The sequence below is a fragment of the Hemicordylus capensis genome, chromosome 5 (genome assembly GCF_027244095.1).
Source record: "Hemicordylus capensis ecotype Gifberg chromosome 5, rHemCap1.1.pri, whole genome shotgun sequence".
NCBI lineage: Eukaryota > Metazoa > Chordata > Lepidosauria > Squamata > Cordylidae > Hemicordylus > Hemicordylus capensis.
This window is the reverse complement of record NC_069661.1, coordinates 248,330,129-248,350,284: the sequence shown is the minus strand read 5'-3', so window position 1 is coordinate 248,350,284 and position 20,156 is coordinate 248,330,129. Positions and strand designations below refer to the sequence as shown.

The following is a 20,156-nucleotide window of genomic DNA, read 5'->3' as shown; positions in this document are numbered from 1 at the left end:
AGGTTCTGGTCGGATTTCTGTTTATCTGCAGTCCTACAGAATCCCCAGCCTTCATTGCAATGGACAGAGTTTATTTGGAGAATAGTTCCCTGAAAGTAAGAAGATTGAGAACCATTGGTCTGAGATACAGTTCTCCGTGGCTGCATTTCTGATGTTAAGGAATGAAGAGACCAGGTGTGTTCATCGAGCTTTATAAAAAATTATTAAAAGGGACTTTTAAGGAAAGGAAGCACAACTCTCTGGAGAGCGCATCTATTGAGCAGTGCTAATGCTGACCCTAAGCAGAGCAGTGCTTCGCCTTGAGGCTCACAATAAATAGTATTCATCTTAGCTCCTGGTTCTGATCTTGTAAAAGCTAACTCATGCATGCACAACATGATAGACCATGTCACGCCTCAGAGCCTTTTTGAGCACTACCATCCCATACATTTTTTATAAGCCGGAGAGTGCAACTCTGCCTCAAAAGATATTCCTTTTTTTTTTTAATGGTTCTGCAAAAAGAAGAAGAAATTGTGCAGCTTCAAGCCTAAATGCTTTTGGAAACGAAAAGAAGCTATAATTCACATATGTAGGTGATGTCACTTTCCTTTCCAGCTCGCCTTATGAAACCTCTTTTAGAAGGATATGTGTAAATGCAACTTGCTTCTTTTGGTTCTCAATGGGAGGTGGGGTAGCATTCACTTCTAGTGACTAAGCAGACACATACAGATGTATATGTATGCATTTATCAGAAAGTAGTGCTCCAGCTTTATGGATCTTCCAGTCACTGGCATTTACGAATAGTTTTCCACTGTGAATAGATTTAGATGGGAGGAACTATAATTCTGTGGTAGAGATTCTACCTTGCATGTAGAAAGCCCCAGGTTCAGTTCCTTGTACTTCAATTACGGCAAGGATTCTCAAACTTGGGTCCCCAGAAGTTGTTCATTCACAACTCCCAATCATCCCCAGCCACAGTGGCCAAAGAAGATGAAGGGCACTGTCACCCAGCAACAGCTGGGAACCCATGTTTGAGAACCCCCGCTTGCTTTATTTATTTATTTATTCATTCATTTATTTCATTTATAAACTGCCCCATCCAGAGGCTCTGGGTGGTGTACAACAACTTCTAAAAAGACATAAAAACACACAATTCAAAACACCGTGCTAAAACCAATATAAAAACAATTCAAAAACTATTAAAACCATTTAAACACAATTAAAATACTTTTTAAAAACAACACCACTTTACAAGCCCTGGAAGGCCAAGCCAAACAAATAGGTATTTAGAGCTCTCTTAAAGGCCGACAGCGAGCCTAAACTGCGGATATCTGCCAGGAATGCATTCCATAGACCAGGAGCAGCTACAGAAAAGGCTCAGTTCCGAGTCACCACCAGACCTACCAGTGGTAACTTTAGACTGCATTCCTGTGGCAATTGGCTAGAGATATGCAAAAAACCAGCCAGGCCAGTTCAGTTTGGTCTGCTTTCACACAAATGACCTCTGTGCATGTGTGGAGGTCACGAAAATGGGCCCTGTGCACATGCTGAGGCCTGAACTGGGCCACTGCTGGCCCAGGCTACTCTGGAGGAGGGCAATGAGGTGGGGGGAGCCGCCACTGCCACAACAAATGGGACTTGTAAGTAGTATCTGACTCCCCTCCCAGCCCCTCTAGTCTTAGGGAAGCCCGCCTGCCCCTTTACTGGTAAAGGGGAATCCTCACTGGATTCCCTTTTACCAGCAGACACCCACCCCCTGAACTGGTTCGGTTTGACCCTGAACTTGTTGAGCCGAACAAGTTCAATGTCGAGTCCAGCTCAAACTGAGCCGTTTCACACACCCCTACAACTGGCAGATTTTCCAGACTGTTGGTTGGTTGGTTGTTTGGTTTCTCGAATTTGTAGACTGCCCCAAACTTATATCTATCGGCAGTTTACAACATAAAACAAATTAAAGCAAAAATTAAAACATTAAAACGATGTAATACTACAATTCTAGTTTAAAAGCTTGGGTGAATAAATGAGTCTTTAAAGGACGTTAAAAAGCTGTCAGAGAGGGGAGGCTCTTCATTTGGCAGAGAGCACATTCCAAAGCCTCGGGGCGGCAACAGAGAAGGCCCATCTCTGAGTCGCTACCAGAGGAGCTGGTGACAACTGCAGACGAACCTCTCTGGATGATCTCAATGGGCGATAGGGCTAAAAGGAAGAAGGCATTTTCTGAAATTGAAGAGCAAGTTTGCCTTTCTGAATGGCCATGACACACACACACACAGCCCCCAACGTTTCATTGGTGAGCAGAGATGTACAGCCAGCATTTCTAGCAGCTCAGCCTCTTGGCTGTTACCACCTCCTAGTTTGGGTTGCATGTTCTAGCAAGGACCCAGATGCATTTTTCTGTTGGCTGTGTCAAGAGCTTCCATAATATTTGCTCAGCTGCTCAAATGTAGTGTTACTTTTGTACGTGTGCCCATTTAATGGCCTTGAAAGTGGATGGAGGGTGTAATTGGCAGCCACATGGTCAAGCTTGGCTGAATTGGTGGTTAACAAGGTTGTTTTATGTTTGTGTCTGCAATGTTTCATTGCTTGAGTAGCCAAAAACAAATACAATTGAAAAAGTGAACAGCTCCAGTGCTATGGTAAATTACTTTGTTTACACATTTCCTGCTTACTGCAAACAAACTTCAGGTTTGCTATGGACAGTGTGGCTTCCCCATCTTCTTATACAACGGATATTTATTTCAACAAAAGTTCCCAAAGCGATTTACATAGATATAAATAAAATAAAATAAGTGGCTCCTTGTCCCCAAAGGGCTCGCAATCTAAAAAGAGAAACATAAGAGAGACATCAGCAACAACTGCTGGAGGGATGCTGTGCTGGGGTTGGATAGGGCCAGTTGCTCTCCCCCCACTAAATAAAGAGAATTGCCACTCTTAAAAGGTGCCTCTTTGCTCGGTTATCAGGGTTGAGCCATCTTTTCTTTATTCCTTCATTTAATGAGTCATGTTGCTTTAAAAACAGAAAATCTAAGTGGTTAAGAAGATTTCCTGAGTTATTGTCCCTCTTGGTGGCCCCTGCAGCACATGATAATATAATCACTGGATTGGCCAGCACATTGTCACTAAACAGTGCATGCCCCTGAAAGGCTCAGGCAGACAGAGATAGCTGTCACCAGGGTGTAGTGGAGAGGGGACGTGCAGGGACGGAGCACCGGTACTTCTCGGCTTCTCTGGCCATGGGGACTGTCATGGAGAGCGCCTTCTGCCTTCTGAATTTGCAACTGCATACATGTTCTGGTAATTAGAATATGCTTCAACTTCACTTAGCTGGTATGACTGCCAGCCCTACTAACTGGGCAAAGAGGCACCTTTTACCGTGGTGATTCTCTTTATTTAGCAGGGTGAGAGTAACTGGCCCTATCCACCCCCAGCACAGTACTCCCAGTGACTGTTGCTGGTGTGTGTCTTATGTTTCTTTTTAGAATGTGAGCCCTTTGGGGACAGGGAGCCATCTTATTTGTTTTATTCGTTTTATTTCTCTTTGTAAACCGCCCTGAGCCATTTTTGGAAGGGCGGTATAGAAATTGAATTAATAATAATAATAATAATAATAATAATAATAATAACAACAACAACAACAACAACAACAACAACAACAACTAACTGCCATTGACATGTCAGTCCTCCATTAATTTGCCCAGTCTTTGTTAAAGCCATCTTGGGACTCCAATGTCTGAGGGACATGCCTTGGACTCTGTCCTTGGAATTAGCTGTGGCTCAGACTTTGGAGTTGACTCTTACCAGCATACACTTGACAGGACTTAAAGGAGGAAGGGAAATATTGGTCTTTTCCAGGGCTAGAGGTGATAAGGAATTGTAGTCTAACTATCTCTGGAGACCTAAGCCTGGGAATCCTTGGTCTATTGAATGGAGGGGAGTGTTCATAATAGAAGACCCTAAGGCTAAATATGAGTGTCCCAGTTTTAAAGACATCTGTGTAAAATCACAAATGCATGAACATGCCTTGGACTGAGTCAGACCATTAGTCCAACCAGTCAAGTATTGTTATCTCTGGCTGCTAGAGCTTCCCAAGGCCGCTGGAAAAACCCAATTCCAGCCCTGCTATCTGAGATCATTTTAAAATGGAGGCACAAGGGACTGAATCAGGGGCTTTTCTCGGGCAATGCACATTGTGCTCGAGTCCTTCCTCTAAAAAAACTAATAGCCCTGTGCAGTAGCACAAGAAAACCAAACAGCAGAGGTGCTGGCAGGAAGATCCTACAGAAGCTTGCAAAAACAGCTGTATCTTTCAGGGAGCTGAGGGATTTGGATGTTAAGCAATGACAGGGCCCAATGAAATTGTCTTGATGTTATAAATGTTGAATTGAAGAAAGTTACAGCTCATTCAAGATCTAATATCCCTAATGCACCCTGACAGCAGCAAATTCATTCTACTGTCAGGGAAAAAGAGGGTTTAAATGAAAAGCGGTGTTAAATGCCATGAGCATACAAGGGTGAGGGAACAGAGCAATGACGAACAGCATCTCCAATGGGGTAGCGAATGAAATCAAAAGATACCAGACTACCAATGGATTTTAGGTATAGTCCATCCTGAGAATGGTCCTGCAGTGCCTGCTTGGATCAGAAAACTACCCAATTAAGTGCAGCACTGCTAGGCTAGACAATGACTCTGAGAATCTTAATGGTGCCACCCACAAGCACGGGAAATGAAAGTTACTTTGGAGCCAGACCGCATCAGGCCAGAGGCTCAGCTTGTGGACGTCCCTTTCATCTCTCTGGAAAGCCCCATTCAAGGGCTAAAAATGGTCCCACACTTGAACCAAGATAGCAGAGATACAGGCACTAGCTTGAACAAAATGCATCCAAACCATGGGATGTGTTTTACCAGCAGCTGGATGCTGAGTTCTTGAGAGAACTCCAGCTGTTGAATAATGTGTAGAAACATTACTGCAGTAGTTCAGATCCTCACAAAATATGAGAAGCTATAAATTTAGCCCATGGTTCACGTTGTTTAGCAATTTAGGGAGCTTTTAAAGCATATCTAATTTACACATTTATTTATTTAAAATGTCTATCTGCCATTTCAGCCTATAAGGAGTTATCAAGGTGATTTGTTGTAAAACAAGCATGCAGGGAGCTGAACAATATCACACCAATTAAAGCCTGTCTTAAAACCTAAATACAGCATTTAGAAAATGCACAATAAAACATTTAGAATAGACAGCAGCTACTGGATCAACCATCACCACATGCCCAGAAGAACAAAACAGTCTTAATCCATTTCTTAAAAAATCTCAGCAGGCCAGACCGGATGAGCTTCCCCTGGAAGAAGATGCGATAGGAGTTGGCACCACCATAGGAAAGGAATTTTGAGAACAATCCCATGAGAAAGTATTTTACTGCTTTTTTCAGTCATAATGTTTTATAGCAGAATCCTTCTTACAAGCACTGCAGAATTTAAGCAATTTTACTGCAATCTTGCAGTGGTTTGATTCAATGTTTATGTAGGTCTGTATATCTGTGTATCTCTGAGACTATAGCTCAAGGTTTGAGCATTTGCCTTGCATGCAGAAGGTCTCAGATTCAATCTTTGGCATCTCCAAGTAAAGCTGGGAGAAACCTCAGAGAGCCACTACCAGTCAGTGTAGACAATACTGAGAAGATATTAAGATAATTCATATGACCGGTTGTCCTTGTTGGGGTGTGGGCTGATGGGGAGGTGAGTGCCCTCCCCATCCACAGATGATTGCCCTCCCCATGAAAGTTCTACCACTCATGCGGCACACAAGTGACACCGTGGTGAGCGGCAGAGGTGTGGTGCATTGGGGGGTTTCTCCGCTGCCAGGTGCTTTTGCCACCTGGCTCTGTGGACGCTCGCTCAGGCTGCAGGCAGCCTGAAAGGTCACATGATTCCCCCGGGGTCATGTGAAAGGTGCGCCCTTCTATCCCACTGTTAGCTCGGGTACAGAACTTGTGCTACCCTGGTGTAGCTCTCTTCACTCCATTTAAGAGGGTGGCTGGCCTGGCAAGTTTGCCGCTGAGGCCTCGCCGGGATCGGGCGCTTGGCTTCATTAGCCTGGTTTTGCCGGCGCAGGAGAACAGCCTCTGTATGTAATAGCTGGGATGTATAACCTGAAAGGGGGCAAAACTGAACAATCCTCATGGGGCTTCTGCCCAAAGCAGCAACCCCATATCTATCTTTTTTTCAGTCGTCATAACGAAGGGTTAGGCATCACATCATCACAATTGTGTGGAAGCAAGGTAGGAGGAAAAGCTACCCAGCTTTCCCTTCTCCCTTGCTTCCACACAATCACTTCTGCCTGGGATTTCTTCTTACCTTGCTTCCACAAAACTGAAAATTGGGAGCTCAAACAGCTCCCAAACTTGGGTAGGACACAGTTTTTGGACCAGGTCTCACGATCAGTGAGACCCGGTTTCTTCGAGTGCACAATTGGGGAGGGAGCCGTGGGTGGCCGGATCGACTGCCCACACGATTGCTGGCTCCGTGATGGAGCCGGCGGGGGCTGGGGGGAGCGGGGGCCAATTGGCCCCCGCAAGCTCCAGCATGCCCTGCCTCCGGGACTCACTGATTGTGAGAACCGGTTTAGAACCGTGAGCGGGGAGGGAGCCCTGGGCGGCTGGATCAGCTGGATCGGCTGCCCACACAATTGCCGGCTCCGTCACGGAGCCGCTGGGGTCTGGGGAACTCAGGGGTGCACGGCCTCCAGAAGCTGTGTGCTGTGCGTTGCCCTGCCCCCCAGAGTTCCAATAATGCACTGCGTGATTGCACAGTGTGTTATGGGAATCCCCCCTGCCCTCCCCTCCCGCCTCAAGTGTGCCAGCCACAGCTGCTTGAGCTCACTCCCTTAACCTCGTTTTACTGGGAGGCTAAATAGGGGGGATCAGGCCCAATCCTGGGGGTTCACTCGTGCATGCAAAACTGGGCTGGGTTCCCTTAGCCCAGTTTTGCATGTGTGTGTGTGAACTGACTCAAGGTGGCTGTTCTCACAATCAGCAAAAATTAGGCTAGGAGAGCCTAGCCCGATTTTTGCTGATCGTGTAAACCACCAAGCTTGCAGGCAAGCCCGGTGGCTTACAAGCGGCTAGCCCACTTTTGTAGCCCTCCCCTTAGCTCGGGTTTGTGGAGCGAGTGCTCCATAAACCTGGACTTCCCGATCGTGAGTAGCCGCAGTGCAGCTCCGTGCCATGGCTACTCACGAGGAGACCCCCGGAGGGGAGGCGAAAAGCCTGATTCATTCTCTCTCTCTCTCTCTCATACACATGCACAGTACAGTCATACACTAATAAAGATAAGAATAAGAGGGTCACAATGATACAGCACTGTTTTAACTAACTTTTTATCAGCTTATGTGGTTTTGTGCTGTTCACTTTGATCTTATGGACTTCCACCCAATCTGGACTCTCCCCCCCCCCACCACCACCACTTATGGCCCATAAAATCAAGGATTTGCTGTATTTGTTTTGTTGGTACTTCTAAAATAAGATCATCAAACCTCATTGAAGCCCCCACCATAATGTGCATACTCATGAAGGTTGACATCAGTATATATCCTGAAGTGAAAATGTTTTGAATGCTGACGTGCATTTGGGAGGGTGTATAGCATTTAGTTCAGATATACCATATGCTATGGGGTAGCACATCATTCTTGCTATTTCAGATAGCAGAGCGCACTAAAGGTGGAGTTAAGAAGCAAGCATAATTTAACAGATAATGCGTCCTCGCTGTTCCTTGTTCTACCCTTTATTTTTCATCATTAGTATACATATATATATAAACAGATTTCAAAGGTATGCACTGTGATTGTGCTACTGGCATTATTATTATGATTATTTATTTCCAGAATATTGATTTAGTGGTGGCAGTTACCCTAGATTCCAACACTTGATGGCATTATAAGTAATTAATTAACCAGCATCATGCAGAGGTTGGCTGTCTTTTTAAATTACTATGAGTGAGCAAAGGAGTATTGGATATCCATACTAGGTGAGGAATCAAGCAGTCTTGAAAGCAATAACCAAAGAGATTTCCAAAGGTTATCCGTATTTGATGTCTGTCACTCGATCATCCTTTTTCCCCCTTGCCAGCCACAGAGGTCATTCACACAATCAGAAATGTGTCATTCACACAATCAGAAACACAATCACGGTCACTGAGAAGAACTCCAGGGCGATCTGTGGGGAGAGTGGATTTCACTTACCCTCCCCACAGGCAATTGGCCTCCCTTCCCTGGGCTCATGGATTGCCCACCCAGATGGCTGGTTGCACTCCCGGCAGCACCAGGGATCAGGGTGCCGGGACGCACCATTGTGTGTCGCTCTGCCCCCTGGAGCTCCAATAATGCACCACACAAACGTTATTGGGATCCCCCCTCCTCCCCCCGGGTGTGCCAGCGGTGGCTGCAAGTAGCAGCAGCTGGCACACGATCACATAAATGAGGTTCTCGCTCTGCTAACCTCGTTTAAAGGGGGGTACTTACTGAGGTTTGCTGGCGGGAGCTGCATGGTACCGTGGCAGCACACGATCGCAGGAAAGCAGGCTCGGCTCCCTTAGCCCGCTTTTCTGCCGTCGTGAGAATCGCCTCGCTGTGTCCTACCCGGGTTTGGGAGCTGTGTGTGCTCCCAATTTTTCCCCTCCTACCTTGCTTCCACACAACTGAAAATTGGGAGCACACACAGCTCCCAAACCTGAGTAGAACACAGCGTTTAATTGTGTGAATGACATGTCAAGTGTTGTGCAGTTTTATATTTTCATGCATTTTCAGTTAATTAACATCACACAAATGAACATGATGCAGAACCCTGCAGCTTGGGGTAGATATAGCACAAACTCTCAGTGAGGCTCTTCACACAATTAGTGTGAAGAGCCTCTGGGGGTTTGCGGGGAGAGCGGGCTTCGCCCAGATGGCTAAGCCTGCTCTCCCCTCAGACGATCAGATACTCTGTTCTGGGCGGCTACAGCAGCCACCCACACGACCGCCAGCTCCGTCATGGAGCCGGCTGGGGCTGGGGAGTTCGGGGGCCACATGGCCGAGCGCGCAGGGCATGCTGGAGAGACCACCAAGCCGAGAGGCTGCTTTTCAGCCTCCCAGTCAGAGGTCTACTCATGAGTAGCCATCGCCCAGAGCCGCGCCACGGCTACTCACAATTTTAAAAAACAGGTTTAAGGGGAGGGTTACTTGAGCGGGTTAACCGCCTGGAGGCCATCGGGCTCACCTCTGAGCCAGGTGATTCTCACGGTCAGGAGAAATCGGGCTGGGCTCTCCTAGCCCGATTCTCCTGATCACAGGAATAGCCTCAGTTTGAACTTGCAGCCTGGGAACGTGTACTCCTCCCACCTTCCCCTCTGGCACAAATTCCCCCTTCTTCTATTGCCAGTTTTAGTTATCTTTCAGTATTATATCTTTATCAATGTTATCCCTTGTTAATGCTAACCATAGTTTCCATCTTAACCAAGACTGAACCTGGTTAATGTTGACAACAGTTAGCACTGGTTAGCGCTTTCAAGAGTTGGGAGAGGAAATGATTTGAGGGAACAGGGTCATGCATTCCTGAGGATGCCTTGCGAGCCATGGTTTTCAGGAAGTCAGATGACATAGGCACCATCCGAGCTGAATCTAAACTCCACTGAATACGCAGAGTTTGTAATTTGAAGATCTTGAGGTCAGCCACTCCTGGCCAGCCATGAAGGCTTGCCTTTATTTCAACACTTCTGCATACGTTCACAGACCAATACGTTCCACAGCAATAAGGATATATTGAGGTGATTCTCATGAACGAGCGAGTGCTCCGTTAACCTCATTTCAGCAATCATGGCAGGCACACTCGAGGAGTGGGGAGGGGGATCCCAGGAATGCACCGCACACTCACAGGGTGCATTGCTGGGGCTCCCGAGGGCGGGGCTCCTGGGACCTGGTCCAGGGCTCCAGGGTTCCTGGGCTCCTCGCTACTGGAGTTCTTGATACCTGGTCTCCTTGTATTAATGGGGGCGGGGCCCGCCAGAGGAGGGGTGAGTTATCGTGTGTGGGGAGAGCTGGTCAAGCCCGCTCTCCCCGCAGAATCCCTTTCAGCTCTCCACACTGATCATGTGTAGAGCCTTATTGTCTCATGTCTGCTCCAATAAAGCATTGATTAGACCAGCTTTCTAATCAGATAATCCTATTTACTGTAGACGTGCTGCCAGAGGTGAGCTTTAAATAGTATAAGTGAAAGTAGGAGTCTTTGAAAATCCTGGAGAGAGAAGGATGGATTTCTGAGCAGCTTCACACTTCACGGTGGCAAGTAAGCAGAAGAAAGTGGGTGGCTCCCAGCAAGTGGACATTCCTGATACTGTACTGCCATCTCTATCATGTCCACACCCACCCAAGTCCAGTTGACAATGTTGGATCTCCTCTGCCACCCAACATTTTCCTCTCATTGGTAACCCACATTTGAAGTTGAGCAGAGAAAGCCAGGTTGTGGAGGGCACCCAATAGGAGCAGAGCTGACCTTGTGGTAGCAAGCATGAATTGTCACCTTTGCTAAGCAGGGTCCAACCAGGTCTTCATTTGAAGGGGAGACTACGAGGCTATTCTCAGCCTCAGTTCGGCTGCTCATGTGGAGCACTGGGATCGCTCCCGTGCTGCCGACAAGCACAGCGCATTGTGGGATACCTGGAGGCTGGGACTCATTTTTGGGGTCTCCAGCAATCCGCACTGCCGGGAACAGCATGGATTGTGTGGGTGTGAACCAGCACACTGAAGAGGAAGCTGCAAATCATCTGGGCGGGGGGAAATAGATCCAGCCCTGCCTTCCTGCACCCACCCACCCCACCCCCATCCCAACCACCCTCTCCGCCACTGCTACGGTCATATCAACGACCTTTACATGTGAGCACTGTACATTACTCCCTGTAGGGGATGGAACTGCTCTGGGAAGAGCAGCAGATGACTCGGAGTTTCCTCCCTGGAATCTACAGATGGGGCTAAGAGCGACCCCTGCCTGTAACCTGGAGAAGCTGCTGCCAGTCTGCGTAGACCAGGGATTCGCAACGTCCCCAGATGTTATTGGACTTCAACTCCCATCATTCCCAACCAAAGTCCACTGGGGCTGCTGATTATGGGAGTTGAACTCCAATAACATCTGGGGACCCAATGTTGAGAATCCTTGGTGTGGACAATACTGAGTTAGATGGAGCAATGGTCTGACTCAGTAAAGGGGTGTGCACAAAACCGGTTTGCCCCGTTCAGTTAGAGTCCAGACCAAACCCAAATCAGACCGGACATGTTCCATTTTGCCAACCCCGAACTAGAACCCCAGCTCAACTCCAATTCAAGCAGGTTCGGAGTTCTAAAAGAGGAAAACTTTGTTTAAAGAAACTTACTGCCGGGTCCAGCAGCCTCCAGGTTGTGTTGCTACAGCCGTAGGTGGGTCTCTGAAGATTTCCCCTCCCACCGCTGGCAACCCCCAGTCTTTTTTGGGCCATTTAGGCCCTTTCCCTGTTCACAATGGCCATTTTGAAGACCGCCACGTGTGCATACAGGCTATTTGCACACCTAAAATGGGCCTAAATGGCCCGGAAAAGACCGGGAAGGAGCCGGCAGGGGTAGGGAGAACCTTTTGGGACCCTCAACCCCTGCAGTAGCACCCCTTTGAGGCCATTGGACCCAATGGTAATACTTTTTTCAAAAAATATTATTTTATTTCCTTTAGAATCCCGAACCAGCCCCAAGCTAGCCCGAGGGGTTCATCTCGACCTCAAGTCACACCGGGCCCAGTCAGGCTCGAGGGCAATCCCTCGAGCCAGCCTGGTTCAATGGCAAACTGACTCAACGTCAGGCCAGTTCCCACATCCCTAACTCAATATATGGCAGCTTCCTATGTTCCTAAGTAATATTGGCAACCCAGTATTGGCAGGTTTGGACAACATGGAAGAGATGGCAATACCAGATGTGCTTGCCAGGAATCAGTGGTTTTCTCCTACTTACTTGCTGCCATGATGTGTGAAGTTGCCCTGTGCATATATGAGTTATTTCTGATTTCCCAAGAGATCTAGTTGGTATGAAAGAAATTATTTATTTTGCATTTGAGTGGAGTGGTTAGAGTGCCAAAGGGCACCACATATTTCACTCCTTGCTATGCATTCATGCTACTTGGCTTTCATGGGTTTAAGTTATACCCTATATTCTGACAAGGTTTAAGCATTCTAGAGTTCTAGAATTACAGACATTTGTTATGAGAGCATGTCTTGTAATGTTTCTCTGGTTTTCTAAATATTTTAGGTTAAGGCAAAATGATCCATAGTTGTTATGTGAAAAGCTGGTCAAGTAATTTTGCTATCTCATTCCTTCTGTTGTGGCCTTGGGGTTCCTGATGCCTCATTTTTCTCAAAAATAAAAAGCTGGATGTGTAGTCACTACATTACAAGACTATATGCCTGTCTCTCTCTTCTGAAATTGCATCGTTATCCATCAGCCTGTATGCAAGATTGATCAGATTTTTTTCTCCTTTGCTAATTTTCTGGAATAGCCATTGCTCTATATTAAAAGCCTTCTTTTTTTTCCTTTTTTTTTTTTTTTTTTTTTGCCAGCAGGCTTTGATGCTTTTTAAGTCATCTTGGCCCTATGAGCCAGTAAAGCCACCTTTTGAAAAATTAGAACAGTGCCGAGCAAACACAAGGAAATCCACTGGAGGGCTTCTGGGCTGTATAGGGGGATGTCTGTTGATTAGAGCCATTTAGCTGAGTTCTGAAAGTGCTATTGTACGAAGAATTCAGAATGAGGAGTAATTAAAAACCAAGGCTTCTTCCTTTTCTATATATATTCCTCTCTCCATTTCCCTCTCTCTCTTCCTCTTCTTTTTTTAAAATTCAGAATGCCCCTGGAGTGCTGGCACTCATTAGCAAAATCCCATCTTTACACTAAGCGTGTCCGTGGTTATGTTGTTGGCTTTCTTGAATGTAAAACAGGATCTTGTTCATAGTCCTTCCCAGTTTTTTGTTGTTTTTGGTTTTTTTAAGGGAAGGGGGGAGATGGGATACAAAACAAAACAAAAAGTGTTTGAACAGTTGTTTTTTTAATGCATTCCTAAACAGTAGGATCTCTACTCTCTTTGATGGAACAAAAAAAAGAAGGATGTGCACAGAATAGTGTTGGAGAAAACGGGGCCAAAACTGATCCACAATCTACAAAGATAAGACAGAAGCAAAGTGTTGAAATGAAATGCAGCAGGGGTGCTAACCGAGGGAAGGTTTGAGCAACTCCTCAGTTAAATTTTGGGCGGGTGGACGGGCAGGGGTAGACACTTGGGTGGGTGTGTGAAAAATAAGTTTGGGGGATTGAAAATATGGGTTCTTAGGTTCATCCTGGGAAAGTTCAGTAAAATGAAAAGGCAACTTCTCAAATGCTTAGATGGGGATCCACAACCCTTGATGAGATGGAAACCATATTGCTTCTCCCAGATATGAACCCTGGAGCAAAATGCTGTTCTCAGTCCATTGCCTAGGTATCATTATAGCAGACAGCGAGTGTAAGGATAGTGCCTGAGAGGCTGAACGATGACTCAGAAAGCCTCCAGTTCAAATCTTGCCTCTACTATGAACTCATAAGATGCCTTAAATAAGGCACTGAAGCAGCGAAACAGATATTAATATATTAAGCTGCTTTATACCAAGTTAGAATATTGGTCCATACTAACTCAGTTCTGTATATGTTGACTGATAAGGGCTCTCCAGGTTTCAGACATGGGTATTTCCCAGCCCTACCTGGAGATGCCAGGGAGTGAACCTGGGATTATCTTCCAGCAAAGCAGATGCTCACCCACAGAGCAACAGCCTCCTCTCTTCTTGTTCTTAACATTAATTCCTCTTGGCAATACGTGAGTAAACAAAACTGACCTATGTTGAAGGAATTTCATAAGGGTTATTGTAAGGCAGGACTGCTCAACTTTGGCCCTTGCTCAACTTCCTGCAGACGTTGGCCTACAATTCCCATTATCCCTGACTATTGGCCACTGTGGCTGAGGATTATGGGAGTTGTAGTCCAAAATCTGCTGGGGGGGGGCAAAGTTGAGCAGGCCTGTTGTAAAGGTAGTTATGAGGGTTGCAAAGCTTGGAAGATAATGGGCAGGATCCAGCCTAAGGACTAAACACCATTTGACAAGTTAGTCACGATTAACTTAAGACCTAGGAGTGTGCACGGAACCAGTCCGGGGCCATGTGAGAGGCCTCCGAACCAGTTTGGAATTGGGCTGGTCCAGCAGTCCGGCACTGGGGGTGTCTGGCTTTAAGGGCGGGGGGGGGTAGTACTTACTCCTCCCGCCGCTCTCCCCCCTCCGGTGCTCCACTTTGGTGCAAAGTTTTTGGGGCGGCAGAATTCTTCCCTGCCACCCCTGCCCCCATCGTTGTCCGGAAAAAGGGGAAGTTGCTGCCACGTATGTTCCTGTCGCGGCGCGTGCGCCCGTCACTGCCGTGCACTCACCGCACACGTCACACATTGCGTGTGTGACATCACACACGCAACGTGTGACGGCAGCAGCGATGGGTGCGCACGCGCCGTAACGAGCGCATGCGTGGCGGCAACTTCCCCTTTTTCCGGACAACTATGGGGGCAGGGGCAGCAGGTAGGAACTCTGCTGCCCCAAAAACTTTGCACCAAAGTGGAGCGCCGGAGGGGGGAAAGCGGTAGGAGGGGTAAGTACTACCCCCCCCCCCGCCCTTAAAGCCAGACACCCCCCACGCGCCTCCGTGGTTCCGTGCACATCCCTATTAAGACACAGTAATCTGAATGGGACTTAGTCTGGATCTTCCCATATGTGTTTCAAAAGCACTGTACAAATGCTAAGAAGATGTGTTTCAAAAGCACTGTACAAATGCTAAGAAGAATTGATTGGTTGGTTGGTTGCACTTATAACCCACTCTTCCACTGAAGCACTCGGAATGGCCTACCTGAGTTTGGTTCCTAGGCATTTTCTTGTCGCTACATTGCCAAGTCTGCTTATAGGAACATAGGATGCTGCCATATACTGAGTCAGACCATTGCTCTATCTAGCCCAGTATTGTCTTCACAGACTGGCAGGGGCTTCTCCAAGGTTGCAGGCAGGAGTCTCTCTCAGCCCTATCTTGGAGATGCTGCCCGGGAGGGAACTGGGAACCTTCTGCTCTTCCCAGAGCAGCTCCATCCCCTGAGGGGAATATCTTACAGTGCTCACACTTCTAGTCTCCCATTCATATGCAACCAGGGTGGATCCTGCTTAGCCAAGGGGACAAGTCATGCTTGCTACCACAAGACCAGCTCTCCTCTCCCCTATTCAGCAGGAGCTCTGTCGTCATATGCTTTCTGACCTCTGGGCTGTCAATGGTTTAAAACGACTCTCCAAATCAATCTCTCTCAGTCTCAGGAATGGGGCTGCAGCTCAGTGGTGCAGCATTTGCTTGGCATGCAGAAGGACCCAGCTCTCTTCCTGGCATCTCCATGTAGGGTTGGGAAGGACTCCTGCCTGAAGCCCTGGAGAGCTGCTGGCAGTCAGGGTACACCAGGCTTCCCAACCATGGTTCCCCAGATGTTGTTGGACTGCAGCTCCCAGCATCCCCAATCACAATGGCTTTTTGCTGGGATATTGGAAGTTGTCGTTCTGGGGATCAAAGTTGGGGACCCCTGGTATAGACACAGATGATCTAGATGGGCCAATGGTCAGACTCAGTAGAAGGCAGATGCCTGTGTTCCTGTGAGTCAGACTCAAAAGACGCACCTGGTGCCTGAAGTAGTTCAGCCCATTCACAAATTCCTCAGCTTGCTGAGAACTGCGTCTCCGTGTGGGTCAAAGAATGGCGATCTATGTCTACGTGGATAAAGATAGCAATTGTGGACTTTAAGTCTAGTGTATGCATTTAAGGCAAGGTTTCTTAACCTTTGGTTGCCAGATGCTGTTGGACTACAACTCCCGTCATCCCCAGCCATGGCCTTTGTGGCTGGGGATGTTGGGTGTTGTAGTCCAACAAAATCGGGGGGCCCAAGGTTAAGAAACCCACATTTAAGGTGTGGCATCCAGTATGTATGTGCATTTGGGTTTTTGGGGTTTTTTGACAGATATAGTGGGAGGCACATGATATTTATCCCCATTTTACAGACTGAGGTCTGAAGCTGAATGATAGTGACTTGCTCAGTGACCCAGTAGCTGCAGTGGGATTTGAATCTAGGCTTCTCAGGTCCAAACCCGACATGCGACCCACCGGATTACATCGACATTGAGAGACGAAGCGCATGCATGCATGCATGCATGCGCGAACATATTTTGTAAAGGTTATTTTGTTTTAAGTACACTCAAGCAACATAATGATTAGACATGACAGTTTGACTGCAGGGCCTTGGTTTTGGTTCAGGAAAACAGAGAGCATGGCTAGGTTGTCCTTTCCTTGTAAAATAAGGTCATTAGCAATGCCGCATCTATAGTTCCTTGCAGCGGTGGAGAAGATTTGGGGCTGGAAGAATGGAGTGGAGGGTGGAGTATATTGTCTGTCCTTGTTCTAAAGCAATACTTCTCACAAAATAGATCTGGCTTATTTTCATGGAATCCTTCTGTAGCCTAAGGTAAGATATGGTGATTAATAATCCCTCAAGGATGTGTCCTGTATGGATTTTACCCATTAGGAGGCATGTAACTTGTACAGGCTTCCTAAGACAGAGTGTGGGCTAGTGTGCATTTTTGTTCCCTTTTCTATGTGGACTTCATCCTTTCTGGAATATTAAAACATATCAAAAGGATTCTGTGTGATATATGGATTCCCCCCCCCCTTCAAAACATGTCTTACTCCTTCATATGAATCCATGCAAGGACAGAAGACAATGTAAAAACACAATAGCAAAAAATAAGACCCAAAAGAGATGAATATGAATAATAATAACATGGGAATGAAACAATTATAAATAATAAGAACGTGAATAAAATGAACATAAGAATACACTAATAATTACAAATATGGATAAGATGGAAATGAATAATAAGAGTGGGAACAAGATGAGTACTAATAAGAATGCAAATAAGGAGAATAAGAATACGGATGAGGATTCGAATACGACAAATAAGAGTAAGGATGTAAATAAACTTATTACTAATAAAATGTGAATGAATGAGAATAAGGATTCGAATGACACCGAATAAGTTGTATAAGAATTCTAATAAATCAAATACAAATAATAATGTTTAATAAAATGTAATAATGAGAACATGCTAAATACAAGAGAGAAGTGGACAAAGAGAATTTGAAAAATTCAAATATAGCTGGAATACAATAGTGACTGCAAATATAAAAAAGATTTGTATGGATGATAAAATGTGAATAAGACAAATACAAATAATATAAATAATGAAATACGAAGCAGAATATGAATTATAACTATAGAATTAATGGAATAATAATAAAATGAATAGGAATAGTAAGTGGAGTAAGAAGAAGAAGAAGAGGAGGAGGAATTTTGCATTTTGCTATCATGAAGCAGTTTCTAGGGTACTAGGAACTATAGTAATTTCCTTAATGCCAAGTGAGTGTTCCAATCAATTGAGCGGTGGGAGGAATCCTAGCATTGCTAATTGCAGCTGTTAGGGGTCTTGTTATCCCCTTATGATAATGACTGGGTCAAAAAAACCATACTATTTGAGTATATAATATTTTTTGAGGTCAATTTGTCACCTTTTTCTGAATTTTAAAAAGATGATGACTGATTGATATCCAGACTAATGTCGTGCATGACACAAAGCATTCCCTATGCACAATGGAGGAGGGGTGATTTTCAGCAATCTCCCTTTCCCTCCGCAGCCTATTGTGCTTCCCAGAAATATGCCCCTGGGGGTTGCAGGACCCTTAGGGACATATTTTTGGAAGGTGGCGGCAACTGAAAGTGGAGATCAGCAAAAATTGCCTCTCCTCACATATTGTTATTATTTTTTTACATTAATCTGGCTGTCAGCCGGCACTGTTATGGGATATGTCTCTAACCCCTAAATATTTCCCAACATTCACGAGGGCTGAAAACTTCCTTCATTTGTTCTTCCTTTCTTATAATCTTAGCAGAGAAATTGTAAATTAGGGCTTTTAAGCTTCCTTTCTGGTACTTTCAGAGCAAGGTGGTGCTTTCTGGTCTTGTGGTAGCAAGCATGACTTGTCCCCTTTGCTAAGCAGGATCTGTCCTGGTTTGCATTTGAAAAGGAGACCACATGTGAGGACTGTAAGATATCCCCCTTAGGGGATGGGGCCACTCTGCTGTATGCAGAAAGTTCCGAGTTCCCTCCCTGGTAGCATCTCCAAGATCAGGTAGAGAGAGACTCCTGCCTGCAACCTGGGAGAAGCCACTGCCACTCTGTTTAGACAATTCTGAGCTAGATGGACCAATTTTCTGATTCAATAGAAGGCAGCTTCCTGTGTTTCTCCCTCTCTCTGAGGGGTTGTCATTCTAAATTAGTGTTTCCCCTCAATTAACCTTCCTAAACCTTTCAGTATGTAAGAAGCTGAGCTTTTCAAATCAGCCTTGACACATTTCACGCTATTTATTTTATTTTATTTTATTTATTATATTTGTATACCGCCCCAAACTTCCATCTCTGGGCAGTTTACAACATAAAACAAATTAAAATAGACATAAAAACCTTAAAATGATTTAAAGCCATGAATCTAGTTAAAAAGCTTGGGTGAGAAAATGTGTCTTTATAGACTTCTTAAAAGTTGTCTGAGTTGTCACTAGCCTAATAAAATTCAGCACCTTAGAATCTATGGTTTCTGTATGCTGTGCAAACCACAGTAAAATTTAACTGTGGCTCCAAAGACAAAATAATCTTTGCTGTGACATCACTGGGGGCTTTGCTGTATACATGGTGGTTGTCAAATTGATCTGGTTACCTTGGCTTCTTTTTAAAATCGCCCTCATGCTGTCTGTGAGCCAGTTCAGAACAAACCATGGTTTATCGGGTCATAAACGCAACTCCGTCGCTCTTCAACCTCCCTTGCCACTTTGGTTCAGAGCTTTGATGGCAGACATTCTGTTTAAAGTTTGGCTAGAAATGTAATATAAATAAATAAATAAATAAGACAATAGCTCAGTGTGTCATTCAAACCTGGAGCCATTGTCCTAGCTGGTGTTTCTAAGCAACAGTTAAACAACAGTAAAGGGAAGATGTAGCACATTGGCTCAGAAGACTTGGGTCATGCTCACAACCCAACAAACAAGGAAGCTATTCTGATGATCAGTGGAAAGCGGGCTAAGAGTACTTAGCCCGCTTCCCACTGATCGTGAGACTCACCAGGCTCGCAACCGAGCCCGGTTCAGTCAAAGCGGGTCACCCACTTAAGTAGCCCTCCCCTAAGCCTGGGTTAGCGGAGCAAGTGCTCCGCTAACCCGGGCTTTCCTATCGTGAATTGCCATGGGGCTGCTCCGTGCTGTGGCAACTCATGAGTAGACCCCTGACTGAGAAGCTGAAAAGCAGCCTCCCAGCTCTAGGGTCTCTCCAGTATGGCCTGTGTGCTCACGCAGGGAATGCTGGAGCTTCCGGGGGGCATGCAGCCCCCGATCCTCCCAGCCCCCGCCAGATCCGTAATGGAGCCGGCAGTTGTGGGCGGCCAATTTGGCCGCCCAGAGCAGACTGCCTTGGTCGTCTGCGGGGAGAGCAGGCTAAGCCCGTTCTCCCTGTCTGAACCAACCCTCTGTGTGCATCTACTGGAACATGGCTAGGTTGTTTGCAGGCTGCTCCTAATACTGTAATGTCTAACTTAACAATAACTAAGAACCTGTATCTATAACTAATAACTATCTAACGTATCTATGTATCTAATAACTAATAATCTATATGCATAGATACATGATTAGGGGCAGTTCAAATTCCCTGCCCCTTGTGACTAGGCAGGGACAGAATGGCACCATGGCTAGGGAGGTGGGCATGCACATGCACCACCCTATGTGATGACCAGAATGCACTGTCCACCTGGCCCATTTAATATATTTATTTATATATATTATATTTAATATATTTAATATGATGAGGGAGTTCCCATGTTAGTCAAGCTGCCCGGTTTGCGGGGAGGAAGCCCGAAAGCATTTACCTCCCCATGGATGATGGTTCCACCATCCTTGAGCAGATCGCCCACTCAGACAAGCACTGACTGCTGCCGTGAGCTC

General features: G+C 46.0%; 1 protein-coding gene and 1 long non-coding RNA gene across 28 annotated transcripts in view; one reads left to right on the top strand and one right to left on the bottom strand.

Annotated features, from left to right (window-relative positions):
• The window catches only part of CELF2 (CUGBP Elav-like family member 2), a 914,911-nt gene that overhangs the window by 647,047 nt on the left and 247,708 nt on the right, over nt 1-20,156 (top strand). The gene's annotated exons all lie outside the window — the stretch shown is intronic.
• Nucleotides 55-19,018, bottom strand: LOC128326688 (uncharacterized). Its single transcript, XR_008308201.1, has 2 exons — nt 18,884-19,018; nt 55-89 (listed from the first exon to the last, which is right to left on the bottom strand). It is a non-coding gene; the product is annotated as an uncharacterized LOC128326688 (long non-coding RNA).